This window comes from Sus scrofa, chromosome 6, assembly GCF_054392235.1.
Source record: "Sus scrofa isolate SSC_HxYL_T2T_F1_AM1 chromosome 6, Sscrofa_HxYL_maternal_Yorkshire_Landrace_v2.0, whole genome shotgun sequence".
Taxonomy (NCBI): Eukaryota; Metazoa; Chordata; class Mammalia; order Artiodactyla; family Suidae; genus Sus; species Sus scrofa.
Window position 1 is genome coordinate 168168889 of NC_139388.1, and position 14144 is coordinate 168183032.

The 14144-nt window shown below is 54.7% G+C and overlaps 1 protein-coding gene across 1 annotated transcript in view; it reads left to right on the forward strand.

The window, feature by feature from the left end:
- TRABD2B (TraB domain containing 2B) overlaps positions 1-14144 on the forward strand; it is a 214683-nt gene that overhangs the window by 112550 nt on the left and 87989 nt on the right. The window lies entirely within an intron of this gene.

Sequence of the window (14144 nt, forward strand, 5' to 3'; positions counted from 1 at the left end):
GGATCTCAGTCTTCTCATCTCTGAAATGGAAGGGCAAGGAGGATGGACCTATTTCATCTCTGAGCCCCCTCCCAGCTCTGGCTTTCAACGTCTCCGTGTCTCACTAGACTGGAAAGCCAGGGTAAGCGTTGTGATCTTCTCCTGCGGTAGTGTTTATGTGTCTGTCCTTCATTTTTTCTGCAGAAGACCCTATTGAGCTGTTTATCTTGGGGGGGGAGTGTGAGACATTGGGGTCAGAACTTGTGTTGTATTCCGTTTTGTGGTTGGGAAAACTGAGGTTCTGCACTAGACCTCACAGCCTCTTGCAGGACACCTCGGCTTGGCGCCAGGCTGCCTGATCATCCCTGCCCTCCCCACTCTGCCAGGCTACCTGAGTACCCATCTGAAGCATCCAGAAGGCAGGCACCAGCTGAGAGAATCCGTGGTTTTGTCTCAATGCAGCCAAGCGTTAAGCCTGCCAGGGTTCTTGTTCAAGTGCACGCTGAGATTTGCAGATGGCCCGGTCCCCCTTCCATCTCATTATCTGCTGGTAAATTCCTCTGTCTTGTCAAGTCCAGCTCACAGGTCCACTTCCTCTGACCTCTTGCCCAATGAGTTGCTGAGTTGCTCACTCATTATCCACTTTGCCCGTTGGGAATTCACCCCCCCCACCCCGCCCCCAGACAAGGGCTCTGTCTCGGCAAGTTTCCAACTTCACGAGTGGTGAACTCTGTTCTGACCTCTGCCGGGCAGCAGGCTTCTTTCTCTAAGACCAGGTCACAGCCTGGCCACGGTTTACTCTGAGACATGTGACAACACGTTCTCCCATCACACCTGGCCCAGCATCAGCATTCTCTCATAGCCCATGTTCTTATGCAGAAATCCAGGATTTTCTCTTAAGAAGGGGACAAAAACGCAAAGGCAAACTGTAGTGCGTGTCAAAATGGCTCTCGAGCGTGGCGCCAGGGTCCTGCCCTGCGCGTCCGTTCCTGCAGGGACTGACCCAGTGAAACCACATGCAGGTCCCAGGGCCTGGCAAACAGTAGGGGAGCCACAGGCCACAGAGCCCTTGACCAACCTTCTCCATGGTTTGCCCCTGGGAGTCTAGACGGGAAAATCTGGCGGTATAGACACTTGCGGAAGATGAAGCTGTGTTTGGAATCACAGCTGACCTCCCGCCGCCCTCATGGTCCCAGCCCCGTGTACTTGTTCCTACAGCTCAGCCCCCCCTCTCTGGCCACGCGCCGGCTGGTGTTCTTGCTCCTTTTGGTTATAAAAGGTGTGTTTGGAGCCCTTCCGATAGTGAGTCAGAAATGGATGCGTCCACCCAATGAATCAGGGAAGAGTGGCGCACACAGACGGGGAGCCTGGCGCCAGCATCGCAGACGCTTGGCAAAGGCTCCATTGTGGAGTTTGGGCACCCCGCAGGTGCTCCTTCCCCGCCTCGGGGTCCGGGCTCGAGCATGAGCAGCATCGTGGTCTAGCAGGCACAGGACCCGGAGGTCCCGCCCTCCCTGCCCTCCCGGCCCTCCTTCCGCGCGTCTTTGGGCTGCTCAAGGGTTCCTGTCCCGGAGGAAGCCAGATTCACCCCGGCGATAAGGAAAATAACTTATAAGGATCGGTTCGTATGAGACCTCTTCTGCAGCACCTTCCTGGGTCCTTTACACTCGCACCGAAACTCCTCCCTCTCCCCTGGCTTTTAGGCTCTGCTGTCCTGGGATGAGCTGTCTGGCCTCCCGGGAGCCTCACTTTCTTGTGTAAGTGGTTCTGTCCTGCCTGCCTCACGGACACACTGGGAAGCCAGGGGAGGGGCGAATGTGAGCACCTGCGGTTACAGGTGATGTCGGAGAGCAGGTGGGGCGGGTGGCCTGGCATCCCCAGGGCCCACCCTGGCCCCGGGAGGCACACGGGGGATGGTGCCAGAGCCAGTGTGGCCTTCTGAGAGCAGTCCCTCAGAAAGGCAGGGCTGGGGCGGCAGTGGGACCTGCTCTGCAGGTAGGGGTAGCAGATGTGGGCGGAGAGCCTCGTACTCACCTCTGGCGCCTCCCGGAGACACGGCACTCATGCTTCATGACTCACGGGTGCGTGCTCATAGGGCTGGCACAGTGCTTTAAGATACATCAACGTATTTAATCTCAAAACACCCCCATAGGGTAGGCAGTGATATGATCTCCAATTCGCAAATGAGGAAATGGAGACCCCGAGAGGTCAAATAATTTGCTAACCACCAGCTAGTCCGTGCACCTGGACCGCCCAGCTGCTGAGGACAAGAGTGACACCAGGCCAAATGCTTTATGGTAATATTCTTAGAGGCTGGATTTCCCTTGTGGATCAGTGGATTAACGATCCAGTGTTGTCAGTGCAGTGGCTCGGGTTGCTGCTGTGGCATGGGTTCGATCCCTGGTGTGGGAACTTCCACATGCCACAGGTGCAGAAAAAAAAAAGGATTCTTAGCAGACACCTCAGCCTTTCTCTGGCAGTCTTCTAGCTTGTTCTGCAGCCTAACCCCTTCTTCAGTGCCCCCTCCGTTATCTCATCCCAGCCACACTGACCACTTACCTCTTCCACTCTGCTGTCCCCATGGCATGGGGACATGGGAAGCAGACGCAAGTGCCTGGGCTGGGAGCTGGGACCCTGGACTCTTGGCTGCCTGCCCTGCTCCTAGTGGGGCCTTGGACCTGCTACTGATCTCTTTGTCCGTCCATTCATCCCTCCATCCTTGTTCTTTCCAAATCTCCCTGAGGGGACAGGGAGGATGGTAGCCCGTGTGGTCTAAGAGGACCAGGGGTGCGGCAGCCTAGCCAAGGTCATCTGAAAGGACAACAGCATGCATCGTCCCAGGAGATGCAGGCCTAGCAGGCAAAGTACCAAGCAGCCGATGGAGAGAGTGTCCCCAGAAAGGACAGGAACAGCACGCTGTGACCCCTGTGCACTGCTCTCCTCTCTGTGCTGGCCATAGCATCGGGCCGCATACCTGGCACATCACAGGTCTAACATACCCAGTACACGGAACCGCCTGGCCTCCCAGGAGCCCACAGCCCGGCAGGTCCCCAGGAGACACTGGTTCCTCAGGGGCCAACATGGACCACTCATCTCCAGGACGTCCTGAGGGCACAGCAGTGCACAAGGCACCTGTCGGCCCCCTCGGGCCCTCCCCGCCCTCAGAGAAGCCCTGACCACTGCCTCTGTTTGTACTAAGATCTGGGCTTGCTGGTGCTGAGCCAACTTCCAGGAGCCGGGAGGGAATGATGGGTGAGGTAGAGAAAGAGCCTGGAGTGCAGGTCCGAGGACCAAGCCTTTCGAGCAGCCTTTGCCTCGAACCCGCTCGGGACTGCACTTCCACCGCCTTCTCTGGGCCTCGCTTTGCCTATCTGTGAAGCAGCAAGGAGGGCAACGGGGGCAGGACCAGCTCCGCTAACACATTTTCCCACCTGCCCTGCCCACTTCCCCTCGCAGGGTCCGAGCAGCCTGTGCGAGGCTCCCAGGATGTGCCTGCCTCGGGCAAAAGGGTCTCCCCTGGGAACCAGCCATCACGCTCATTCCAGGGGCCCAGTCACTCTCTCCAGCCACATCAGTGTGTGTCTTTGAGGTCCTCTTCTTCCTTTTTCTTTTCAACGGCAATGGAATTTTCTTGGCAGAGCATGCAGTTCCTTGCTGACTCCAAGCCATCTTGCCTCTTTTCAGATTTTAAACCTGGTCCAGGTCTGGTCCAGGTCAGGGCAGGGAGAGTGGGCGGAGGAGGGGCTGGAAGGGCCGCTGATTGGCAGGTGTACTAGGGCTTCGTGGGTCTTTCAAGTTTCATCCCCCCTGCCCCCCTGCTCCTGCCCACCTCTCCAGCTTCGGCCCTGGCGACTTCAGCCCCTACTACTGGTGAGTCCTCAGGCAAGCAGCTGTGCCTCGGTTTCCTCACCTGTAACATGGAAATAATACCAGCCTCATACACTTGTTCATGAGGGTTAAAAGACTTAACCCCTGTAAGGCGCGTAGAATCCCATGTGGCTCATGGCAAACAATCTGCAGAGTATCTGAGAGCAGCTGTCATTGTTATGATTCAGATGATCCTGTGCTGTGTGCCCTAATCCTTAAGAACAACCCCTGCTGTCCTGATACTTGGCAAAACTCAGTGCCTCCACCTCTTCTGTATGCTGTTCCCTCCGCCTTAATGCCCTTCCTGGTCGGATCTGCCTAGAAAACTGCAAGATTCAGTTCAAGCGGGTCCGTCCCCCGTGACCACTGAGTGGCGGAGCAGACCGCATCCCACCGCATCCCGACTGTGCTGCCCCGTGTCCCAGGACCACACTGGGTGTACGCTAACTGGCTGGTCCTCTGGCTCCTGACATGCGCGTCTCCATAGTGATTCGCCTTCCGCTGCATCTCTAACCTAAGCACAAGGCCTAGGGCAAGGGATGCGAGTGATGTTCCTTTCAAGTGTGTGCTGGGAGACGGGAGCAGACCTGTGCAGAGCGATTCTAACGCGTGGTGACAACGCACGGTGGGGGACAGACAGACTGAGGCTGGGGAGGGGAGGCGGCAGTAGGACCTTGGGGAAGATGAGATGAGGTCGCTGGCACTCAGCTATTCATGAAAGTGCTTTAACGTGTAAATTGTTCTGCAGATACAGTGCAGAATTCCCATCTGCGTGGCAGTTACACCTGCTCAGATTTGGTTGTGCTTTCTGTCTTCATTGGTTTGGGGTGCTACCACAGACTGCCAGAGACTTGGGGGCCTTATAAGCAATAGAAATTCATTTCTCACAGTTGTGGAAGCTGGAAGTCCAAGATCAAGACGCCTGCAGATTCAGAGTCTGGTGAGTGAGGCTACTTCCCGGTTCGTAGACGGCTGTCATCCCCCTGTGCCCCCCTGGGGTGAGGGAGCTCTGTGGGCACCCATGCCATTCCTAAGGGCTCTGCCTAATGATCTAATCTCCTCCTAAGGCCCCACCTCCAAGTACCATCTCACTGGGGGTTAGGGCTTAACAGGAATTTGGGGGAGGGTCTCCAGCATCCGTCTCCAGATTGGATCCTAACTCATACGCTGGGGCCCCCACTCTGTTGTTGGTCTGATGGGTCAGGTCTAAAGGGCTTATCCTCCTCCACACCCCTGCCCTCCTTCCCTAGAACGGCCACTGGGACCCAGCTCTGCTCACCTCCGCGGCCTCCAGGGGCTCTGGTCCGCCTTGATGTCTCAAACCGTGTGTGAAGGGAGGCAGCATGTGCCATGTGTTTCTGATTCAGCAGCCCTGAGCTCAAAGGCGGTGTGACTGGAGCCGTATCTGATGGCCTGTGAGCCTCAGAAATATGTTCTTCAAGCCTCCTTTTCCTGCCCCCTCCCTGCCTTCTCCCTTGACAAGGAGGAAGCAGCCTTGGCCAAGAACTGGTCACCTCCACAGCCCCAACCCTTGGCAAAATGGTCCCTGCTGCCCCCGGCTGGGTCTCTGAGCCTAGGAGGCTGTGGACAGGAGGACAGAGACCAGGGTGCACGCCCCGGCAGCATCGCTTTCTCTTGGGGACAAGAGTGAGCACGCCCGTCCTGGCTGACTGTCCTGGTGGTGGTGACAAGTTCGCTCCCCAGAGCACAGTGGGTCCGTAGCTCAGAATCAAACGTGTGTGGATGTGTTTTATGTTTGACAGGTCTTGAGAGGCCTCCTTTTCTTTCTCCTGCTTCTCACAGCAATATCTGTCCATGCATTTAGTAAACTTTTATGGAGCACCAACTACATTCTGGCCAGTGGGGATGTGAGGGTGTGGAATGCAGCTCCTCTCCTCGAGGTGGGAGAAGCGGTGCTTCAAGAGACAGTTCCATGACGCGGAGTTCTTCGGGGCGGCACAGAGAGAGAATGGACCCAGCTCACACAGGAGAAGGAGAGAAGGAAAGAAGAGGAAGGTGGGGGCAATAAAGAACCTTCCAGAGGCACGGAATGTTCCCTGACCACCGCGGGACGCTCATGGGCAGCGTCCAGAGGACGCCCCCAGGGACGAGGAGGGACTGGGGCCAAGAGTCACCTGGTTACCAACAAACGAGACTGGACACTTTGATTTTTGCAAAATTGACCGAGCACCTCTGCCGAGCCGGGGAAGATGAGGTCTCACTTAAGTCCAGGCTGAAGGCAGCTGGGTAGAGTCATGTCCCACAGTCGGTGTTCAGAGCCTGCTTTTGAGTTTACAGAGCATGTCCCACCTGTCATCTCAGCCAGTCCCTCTTCTCTCTGAACCTCCTCGCTTCGTTTGAAAGTGTTTCCTTAGCACCTGTGCCTGGTACCATTAGACTCTGGGAATGGTGATGGGCCAGGCTAACAGGTCTCAGCTTCGTAAAGCATCTGGGCCAGGAATTCATGTCATATATATATACATATATATATATATATATATATATATATGTATACATATATGTCTCCACAGTCATGGCATATGGAAGTTCCCGGGCCAGGGATCGAACCCCTGCAACAGCTTCACCCTACACCATAGCTGTGGCAACCTTAACCCACTGCGCCATGGCAGGAATTCCAATTCGTGTTATTTTAAACTAAAGAATGATACTATCCCTCTAGGTACCAAATGCCAGTGGTGCTTGGGGACGGCTGAGTTTCTCCACTTTGATGTGTTGCGTGAAATAGTTTCCCTTTTCCCCATTTCACCTTAGGAAGGAATCCAAGAGAGAGGAGCAAGGAGATGGTGTATTTTTGGTTAGCCCGTTCACCTCCAGCCCCCTTCCTCTAAACACATTTCCTCTCTCCGCCCTTGAGGTACTAAAGGCAGCCTAACTCTGTTGAAGGTCTCAGCATTGGAGGCTCCCAAGCACGTTGCCCCTGATAAAGCATCGCTTGCAATAGTTCATCTCCAAAAGTTTTCGTATTGATTCCAGCCTCATCTTGCAACACTCTTGTTTGCTAGTATTTAAAAACAGAACAGTTCACATTGGCTTTTTTTTTTTTTTAGCTCATTTCTTGTTGTTGCCCACATACTTCCAGTGAATGAAGAGAGCACATCGTTTCGTGTGTGTGTGTGTGTGTGTGTGTGTGTGTGTGTGTGTGTATTTTTTTCATGAAGGACGAAAGTTAAACATCCTGTTCTGACTGCAGAGAAATTTTCAGGTTTCTGGAATCCATTAAAACCCAAAATGTCACAGGAAAGTTATTCTGGAGCCTGCAGAAACACAGTTTTACACTTCTGAGGTCCACTGGGCCTATTTGTCTGTCCTTGGAAGGGCCTACCTTTCTTCACTCCCTCCGTCCTATCCTCTTCCTTCCAGAAAAATGGAAGGAAGCCAGTGTGTGTAATGCCAAGAGCTTTACAAACATTATCTTATGTAATTTTCCCATCAGTCCCTTCTGAAGCTCCGACAAGCTGATGCACTTGACTCAGTTTGCCCAGCTCGGTAGTGCCAGAGGCAGCCTTCTTCTTGCATCTTTATCACGTTGCTCCTGTGCTACCGCCAGTGACTCCTAGTTTTATGTCCTGATGCCACACCTTTTTTTTTTTTTTTTTTTTCATTTTGTAGAAAAGGATGTTGGTGTGAGCCAGACAGGGAATGACATTTTCTGCTTCCCTCTCGGCTAAAGACCACGTTTTCTCATTTGTAAGCGGATGTGCCACTGCAAACGTTACAGCCAAGAATGATTTCAGAGCATCTGGGTCCATGATCCAGAGCAGCTCTGTAAATGCTTGTGTCATTATGCATTTTATTTCCTTGCAGGAGACAGGCAGGTGGCTCTGAAGTCTGACCATAGAGCTGAGTGTAGGGAAACCTCTTACTGGCTGGTGAGGGGCCGATTGGCTATGACAGGGCCTGAGAGTGAGGGGCTAGCTGGCTGCAGCACAGCAGTCAGATCTGGGCCTTTGAAATCCACTAATAGCCCATTCCTGGACGTCAAGGCCCCCGGGGCCTTTCAGCCTGCCTTCATTTGGGCACTTGTTACAAAGTCGGGGAATAACAGGCTTGGACGGGAAAGGTGGGGCGAAGAGGGGTCCATTGAATTGCATCACAGGCGCAGCCAAGTTCTAAAGCATAGGAGGAACCCAGCCAAGGGGCCTCCTCTGGCTTATCCTTCACCCTCATCCCAGCACGTGCCTTGGGAATTTTCCAGGGCTCTCCTGGACTAGGGAGGGTTTGGAGATCTGGGCTGTGATCGTGAGATTGGCCAGCAGGGAAGGCTGTCCTGGCTGGACCACTCACTGCATCAGAGTCTCACGGAATCAGCAGCAGCTCTCTCCCAGGGCAGAGCCCTCAGGAAGCATCACCTTGGGGAAGCAGGCAGGATGCAAGAGGTCAAGGCTGGAGAAACGGTCAAGGTTCCCAGAGTCAAAGTCTGTCTCTTGGGCTTTCTCTGACCTCCTAGGAATGAAAGCTCCCTTTGGGAACTTACACAGAGATGCACTGTCTTTGCTCAGGACAGGCTTAGGCAGCCCTGAACGGAGACGGCCAGCCCAGCCCCTGTCTGCCTTCCTCACACATGACTTTAGAGGGCCAGGGCACTCAGGCGCTGAAGCTAGAACTCTGCCTATTCCCCGACGTTTCCTATGTCAAGGCTAATCTCCCATGGGACTGGAAGCCCCCAACACATGGTAGGGCTCGCCTGCCTGCTTGCACTGGGGCCCAGCCCAGGGCCGATACAAACGAGGTCCCTGCCCTGTGGTCATGGTTAACAGTCAGCGTAGTGATTATAATACGTGCACTGTACCAGGGCTTATGGCCCTTCATGTTCAGACCTCGCTCTGCTTGCAGTCCTGAGCACCTGCCCTTACCGACGAGGAGACCGAAGGAGTGAAGAGACCTGCACAGGTAGCTGTCCATAAGTGGACAGGAGTTCCCGTCGTGGCACAGCGGAAATGAATCTGAATAGCATCCATGAGGACCCAGGTTCGATCCCTGGCCTTGCTCAGTGGGTTAAGGATCCGGTGTTGCTGTGGTAGGCTCAGCTCACATCCTGCGTTGCTGTGGCTCTGGCATAGGCCGGCAGCTACAGCTCTGATTGGACCCCTAACCTGGGAAACTCCATATGCCGCATGTACAACCCTAAAAAATGACCCCCCCCCCGCCAAAAAAAAAAAAGTGCGCGGACTGTCTCGATTTGAGCCTTAGGCCTGATAGATTCCTAGTCTGCTCTGTGCACAGTAACGGCCTTTCACCTCCCAGAAGCATCTGCCTCTCACTAGTTTGCATGTTTATCACAGACCAGGGATCTGGCCAGAAGGATCACTGCCATTTGAAGGAACTGACAGGGGTCCAGGATAATGAAGAACCATTAGAAACCAACTGGTCCAAACACGTTCCTTCACGAGTGAGAAGATGAGGCTCAGAGAGGGGGTGGGAACCGAGCTCCATGCAGAACCAGCATCCTGAGGTCTCTTCTGAATTTCCAAAATCATGTGTCCTGGATGCTGGGATGCTGCCCATGCTGTAAAATTTTATTCTTTTCCGTAAAGGTGGACCATCAAATGTCTAACAAAATTCCACTTAATTGTTCAACCTGGGTGAAACTTTGTCGCGAGCGTTGGTAAATAAAGATTCCACCAGCAGGCCCTGGGTGCCAGTGATTGGATGGACTTCAGTCCCTGTAAACCTGAGCTTCAGAGGCAGAGGCCCTTAGGTCAGTTCACAGAAAGAGAGGTAGTGAGCAAAGGAGGCCTGGTGGTGGGAAGACCGCCAGCAAGGAGGAAGCCAGGCCCCAGTTCCCACACCTGGCTTCCTGGTCCCTGCCCTGGGCTGAGGCCATGACGCCTGGGAGGAGCCTGGGATGGAGTGTGAGGCTGAGGGCAGGCTGGGACCTCACAGAAGGAGTGTTGCTCGAGAGAGGTGCTTCCTGGGAACAGAGCAGGGTGCTAGGCCTTGTGCCCAGGCCCCCCTGCAGCCTCCTCTCCCAGGCCTTCCTGCCGACCCAGACTGCCCACCACCATCAGAGAGCAGTGAGGCCCAGGCCGGGTGCTAGCTCAAGGCAGCATGTGCGGGGCACAGGGTGAGTTCAGGCGTGGTTGTTGGACAGGAAGGGGGAGGCCTGGAGGCTGCTGGGGGACCTGGACCTCACCCAGGATTTGATTAACCCTCAGGCAGTCTGTCTATGGCCGGTGCCCACATGGGCAATGATGTTACTGTGCTGCAGGGGTCAGCACCAAGGCAGGGGGCCGGGACTGGAAGCTGCTGTGGGCAGCGAGCCCTGTCTCTCCTACCCCTCGAACCGAACCGCTCTCCTACCCCCCTGGGCTCTGTCCGCCTGCCTGCCAGTGCCGGCAGAAGCCTCTGTGACCCATGACCTGGGGCCAGGCCAGGAAGGAGCCACTGCAGAAAGGCTTCTGAATTCCATGGGCAGAGCTTTACAGGCCAAAACCCAGCAGGTAGTGCCCGGGGGCATGAGCCTGTTCTCAGATGCAGATGTTGGGAGGAGGTGTGATAAATGAAGGTGGGGACAGCCCTGATGTGGGGCTGATTCTGATTGCAGGGCCTGGGGCCTGACCAGAGCCCGCATGGTCGCCGCATCCATTTCCGGGCCCAGTGTGGCTGGCTCTGGGTCGCCACCAGGACCGCAGGTTGGCAGCGGGAGGGCATCCAGAGGTGGGAGGGCAGGCCAGGTGGGGAAGGACGGGCAGGAGGGGGAGAAAGAAAGGGAGGTGCAAAGCAAAAGGATGGGGCCCACCAAGCTGGATCTGCCAGGACAAAGGGACCATCAGCCTCGTGTCTGAGGAGCCCCGTAGCTCCGCACGGAGCTTGCTCAGCTGCAAAGACCACCCCCCAACAGGCTCATGGAGCTGTGTGTGTTGGGGGTAGGAGGACAGTGTATGTATGTGGTGAGGGGTTTGGGGTAGTTGTGGCTGCATTTGGTGTAGGGAGCACACAGGGCCAAACCCCTGACCAAGCCCACTGGGTCCTGTGCCATCAAGAGCTTCCACTGTGCTCAGTCACCCGCCAGTCAGCCCCCCAGGCCACTAGCCTGAGGCCCTTCTCCAGGGCGTCTGCAGGCTCAGACCCTCCAAGAGAGCAAAGGCAAGCTCTTTGTTCCTGGCAGGCTTCTGGAAGGACTGCATCAGTTCAGGATGAGGCAGCGTGGGGATACCAGGGGCTTCAGGGCCAGGGTGGTCACGTTTGAGTCTGACCTTGAACTTATCAGCGGTGTGAATTTTGCCAGTGACTTCGCTCTGTGCAGGCTCATTCCCATTGACCCTGAGGAATCTGCAGGCTATTAAGGTGTGAAATGAGAAACAAGTGCCGGGTGCGGGGCCCAGCACACAGACACTGTCGGCAGTAATTACCATTTACTGAGTATCAACTAAGTGGCAAAAATGATGCTAGGAGAAGTAAAGGACCGTCCCCATGTCCAGGGAGCCACTCCCTAGAGATGGAAGCAGGATTCTGGGGGGAGTTCTCTCCATCCCCACCTCCTTTTTTCATTTTTGGAGGCCCTCTCTCTGCACAGCCTGCGCCAGGCCCTGGAAGACTGACGTGGATCAGCCCTGATGCCCCAGGAGGGCCCCTGCAGAGGCAGACAGATGGAGAGTCAGGCCCCGGGCAGAGAGGTCAGGAGGGACTTGGAGGGATGCGCGGGTAGGTACTGAGAAGGGCCCTTAAGCTTCCCCAACGAGGGGTCCATGGCCCTGCACCTGGAAGGATGAGTTGGAGCTGCAGGCAGGTACACACACGGCTGAAGCCACAAGTGCGGTCTGGCTCCCAGCTCACAGGACCTGAGCTGGGCACCTGCAAACTATGCAGGCAGAGAAGATGAGCCCAAAGGGGGCTCCTTGAGGAGAACCCTTGCCTTGCACTAAGGTGACCACTTAGATGCAAAAGGTGCCTTATGATGTCCACGTTCAGAGACAGGATGCGCATGAGGAAGGCAGTACCACTGCGGTGGCGAGCATGCCGCTGCCGGAACCTCATCAACATTGTCCAAAAACCTCTTCGGGCGCCTGTCCCAGCCCTGGAGGTGCTCTGAGTGATGATGGGTCCTGCGCATCCATAGCTGAGGGCTGCGGCACTGTTTCCTTCTCCCTCTTCTTTCCAGGCTCACAGCTCCCACCCACCTCTCTCTCTGCCCACAGGGCCCAGGCCTCTCACCATTTATCAAGATAAAATCCATCAAGGTCTTTGGGAAGGAGGAGCATAAAGAGTTCGTGGGGTAATAAATCTCCTTTACCATCCGTGGTGAGCAAGGAGTCCATCCCAGACTGTGCTCGTGAAAACAGATGCTGTGCCTCCAGTTCTCTGCGAGCCGGGCATAGGGGTCGTTGTGCGGGAGCAGGACTGAGGTTCAGAGCCCTGGACATCACAGCTGGGCGCCGCCCTGCGTGGGGGACACAGGCCATCAGCGGCAAGGCTGGGCCTAGAACCAAGGCTGAGATGCCTTCCCAAGGTCAAGGGAGACAGCTCCCTCCGTCCACAGCTAACTGCCTCATCCCCTTAGCCCTTTCATCATTTGCACATCCATCTTGACTGTTGTCTCTCCTGCATCCATCACCAATACTTCCTGTGTGCCTGCTGTGTGCCAAGCACAGAGCCTGAGTCCACCGGGAGCACGGGAAAGGTCGCAGGGCAGGGGCGGGGGGCTCCACAGTGTGTGGAAGGGTAGGGGTCCTACCTATTCTCTTCTCTCCTCCAGGAGAGAATACCGCAGCCTGTGCTCACAGGGCCAGGCGAAGTTGGGCTGCCTGGGCACCTGGCACCCAGGCTGATCCGCTCTTAAGGGGACTTTGTTTTCGTCCAGACGCATACTCAGCAAGCGCCTTCTCTCCCCCCATCTCTCTTCCTCATCACAGTTGGGGGAGAACAGCGTGGGCGGGGGTGGGCAGCTGTTCCGTCCGATGTGTAAGTAAAGCAGACTCTAGCCCGTCGATGGGACACTGCATGGCACTTAGAATGAATGACCCACACATGTCAATGTGGGTTAAATCTCACTTCCAGAGATCCCGTCATGGCACAGCGGAAACGAATCCGACTCGGAACCATGAGGTTGCGGGTTTGATCTCTGGCCTCGCTCAGGGGGTTGAGGATCTGGTGTTGCCGTGAGCTGTGGTGTAGGTCACAGACACAGCTTGGATCTGGCATTGCTATGGCTCTGGCATAGGCCAGCAGCCACAGCTCCGATTAGACTCCTAGCCTGGGAACCTCCATATGCCAAGGGTGCGGCCCTAAAAAGACAAAAGACCAAAAAAAAAAAAAAAAAAAAAAAACCTCACTTCCATAACATTGGGTTAAAAAAGCAAATCAGAGAGTATTATGTGCAGTCTTCTATCACTTAATGCAAAGCTAAAACTGGAAAAGTATTTCATGTTGTTTATGCATGCGTATGCTTGTAAGACTAAACATGCAGCCAAGAAGGATGCACCACAGCCTCAGAAGTGATTGCTTCTAGCGGGGAAGAGAGGTGAATGCCATCAGGGAGGGGACAAGGGGACCTGTGATGTTATCATTTTCTTTATTTTAAAACACCTGAAGCAAGGACGATAGAAGATCAGTGTATGTTAAAACTCAGTGGGAAATACATGGGTATTGGTTATGTTCTCTGTACGTTTCTGCTGGTTTGAGATACTTCATTTTAAGTAAAGATGTTTCAACAAAACCTAGAAGTCTGACCTGAAAACCCACAGGAACCAGGCTAAAGGCCTCAGATGTGCCAGCCCTGTCAGTGCAGGGTGCTCCACTGAATCTTTTTACATTTTATCTTCCCATTATTCCAAGAAGGAGGCTTATTATCCTCATTTCACAAACAAGGGAACAGAAGGGGCAAGTAACTTACCCCACCTCACACAGCTATTGGGTGGAAGATCTGAGCTTCAGACTCTGGTGATGTGACCCCAAAGCCATGCCCTCTCCCCACCTCTCACCACCTACACAAGCTGCCTGTCTTAATAAAATATAGTCAACTCAAACAAACACATACCAAACGAAAGGAAACCTAGCTCAGAACCTGACCTTGCATCTTGCCTCTGTTATCACCTGGCTGTGACCTTGGACAAACTACTCTCCCTCTCTGAGCTGCATTTGCCCCCCAGGGCAAAGTGCAAATTAGGCCAAGGCTTCCCAAGCAGGATGGAGAGCACCCTTGTCTGAGTCGTTCAGGCTTGTTGAAGTGCTGGGTCACTGCCAGTCGGTGGAGGACGTTGACTTATTCTAGACAATCAGCGAAAGGATTCCGTTTCATTGGCTGGCTGCAACATTTCTGCTCATTGTATACTGATTAT